Source organism: Penaeus vannamei, chromosome 23 (genome assembly GCF_042767895.1).
Source record: "Penaeus vannamei isolate JL-2024 chromosome 23, ASM4276789v1, whole genome shotgun sequence".
Lineage (NCBI taxonomy): Eukaryota > Metazoa > Arthropoda > Malacostraca > Decapoda > Penaeidae > Penaeus > Penaeus vannamei.
The window spans coordinates 11,190,977-11,193,476 of NC_091571.1; the positions used below are offsets into that span (position 1 = coordinate 11,190,977).

The window sequence follows — 2,500 nt, forward strand, 5'->3', positions numbered from 1 at the left end:
TCTCTCTCTCTCTCTCTCTCTCTTTCTCTCTCTCTTTCTTTCAGTCTCGCCTTCCTTCTGGGATCCCCGTTGGAAGGCCGGACTCGCAGCGCACGGAAGGAGGAGAGAGTAGACAAAGTCCTCTTGTTTCCCTGAAATAATTAATTTGGCGTTACGGTGCGAGTCAGGAGGTGATGGGGTGGGAAGGGATAGGACAGGAGGGAAGGGGAAGGATAGGATGGGATGGGGTGAGAAGGGAAGGGAAAGGTAAGGGAAATGATTGGAAGGGAAAGAGAGGGAAGGGAAGGGATGGGAAGGGAAGAGAAAGGAAGGGAAAGTAAGGGAAGGGAAAGGAAGGGGAGGGGAGAAAAGGGAAGGAAAGGAAAGGGAAGGGAAGGGAAAGGGAAGGGGAGGGGAGGAAGCGAAGGGAAGGGAAAGGAAGAGATCGGAAGAGATGGGATGGGATAGGAGAGGAGGGAAGGGATAGGAGAGGAAGTAAGGGATTGGAAGGGAAGGGATAGGAAAGGAAGGGAACGGAAGAGAAATAGCTGATAAGAAGGGAAGAGAAGATGATTGAAGAAGGCAATGAACGAAAAAATATGAACATCAATAATTTAGAAGAAGAAAAAGGATATAATAAGCGGGAGAACACTGGAAAAAGGGGCGAAGGGAAAGGGTAAATGAGAGGGTAGATCTGTCATAGAATTACGAAATATTGCAAATGTCTGACCATTCAGCAGGCCAGGAAATACGCGTATCCTATATCAAAAAATGTAAATAGGTAAATTCTCCTCGCCTCTTCCGCTTTATAATGGTTATTTGATTTTTTAAATGAATAAATGTTATAGTCGGGTTCTTTCAAAACAATTTTATTATTACATATAGGCTCGTATCCCCCTATCAGCCCATCCCCCCCAACAAACGAGAAAAAAAAAACATATTTGTATGTATATACCTTCAACAGCTAATACAGACAAACAAATGCCTATGACTATGCCGTTTAATGAGCGAGCTTATCTTATAAGAAACCACGGTGATTAAAAAAACAAACAAACATACAAACAAACAAACAAACATAGCATACTAACTAAAGTATGGAAACGAGAAAAATGATATTAGTCTCAAAAATTCCCGTATTAACGATCATACTGATACGTGTTAATAATAAAAAAAAAATCCTTAGTTTATTTATATCGAATTCCTTTAGCCCACTTAAAGTTTTTATGGGGGTGGGGGTGGGAGGGGGAGTTAGGAAGATTTAGGTTAGCTCTGTCATTCCTCATTTTTTATTTCATATAAGTGTATGACTTCGCTGTCACTTCTCTCTCTCTCTCTTTATCTATCTATCTATCCCTCTGCCTCTCAGTATCTACTTATCCATCTATCTTCATCGTTAACTCACGCCGTATGCAGATAGATACCCACACTTTCAGAAAGTTCACCATCTCACTGTGGACAAGGATCTCGCCCACTTTCCCCCTTAACCCTACATTCTTAACATTCTATAGCCTAATTCTCTAACTTCCTTTTTTGGGCTAACTTCGAAAGTATCAATGAAAAAAAGATAATAAATGTGACGCAGGGAATAACTAAGAAACTTAAAAAAAACGTCGTTATCCCGATTCAAAGTAAGGAACGGGTAAAAGAGATAAAAACCGAAACAAAAATAAACATCAGCTGACAGGTGTCCAAAACAAAACATCGATATAACGACACACGCCTTTTATAACAACATACAATACATATTTTTAAAATGTAAACAGCACACTTTAAGCCTGTGCATACAATACGTTTTTAGTATATATATAACATCTTTTTCTTAAAACTGTGTACTATATACGTGTGCTGTGTAGTGGTGGTGAACGTACTGGTCTTGTAATCTTGCTGACCTGCGTTCGATCCTGCGCGCCGCCAGTGAATGGTAACCCCGGCCATTCCTTGCACACAGGGGGAGATTGAGAAGCAAAATAAAACAGACACAGTATGTCACACCAAATAATATCCCTTGTAACAAATGGAACTGTAACTAAATCTTTTAAAATATATATATATGGTTCGCGCGGGAGACTTCAACTCTCCGAAAACCATATCTGCGACCGGTCCTCTGTATTCCGAGCAGCCCCGGTTACGAGGAAAGCGGCCAACTTGTGAAATAATTGATATGGTAGAGGGAGAGAAAGTCTGACGGAGACGGAGGTGAGAAGCAAGTGAGGGAGGAAGGGAGAAAAGGGGAGGGAGAGGAAGGGTGGGTAAGGGAAGGAGGGAGGGAGAGGAAGGGTGGGTAAGGGAGGGAGGAGGAGGGAGGGAAGGGAGAGTAAGGGAGGGAGGAAGAAAGGGAGGGGCAGGGAGGGAGGGGAGAAGGAGGAAGGAAGGAAGGGAGGGAGGGAGGGAGGGCGGAAGGGAGAGAGAAAGAGAGAAAGAAAGGGAGAGGGAGGAGAGAGAGAGAGAGGAGGGAGGGAGGGAAGGAGAGAGAAGAGAGGTAGGAAGAGAGAGAGAGAGAGAGAGAGAGAGAGAGAGAGAG

General features: G+C 43.3%; 1 protein-coding gene across 1 annotated transcript in view; it reads right to left on the reverse strand.

The window, feature by feature from the left end:
- The window catches only part of LOC113827174 (oxygen-dependent choline dehydrogenase), a 13,999-nt gene that overhangs the window by 9,065 nt on the left and 2,434 nt on the right, over positions 1-2,500 (reverse strand). Inside the window, exon 2 of the mRNA XM_027380071.2 lies at positions 1-131. This exon is cut by the window's left edge and continues 218 nt beyond it. The gene's annotated coding sequence lies outside the window, so the exon portion shown is untranslated. The remainder of the gene's footprint in view (positions 132-2,500) is intronic.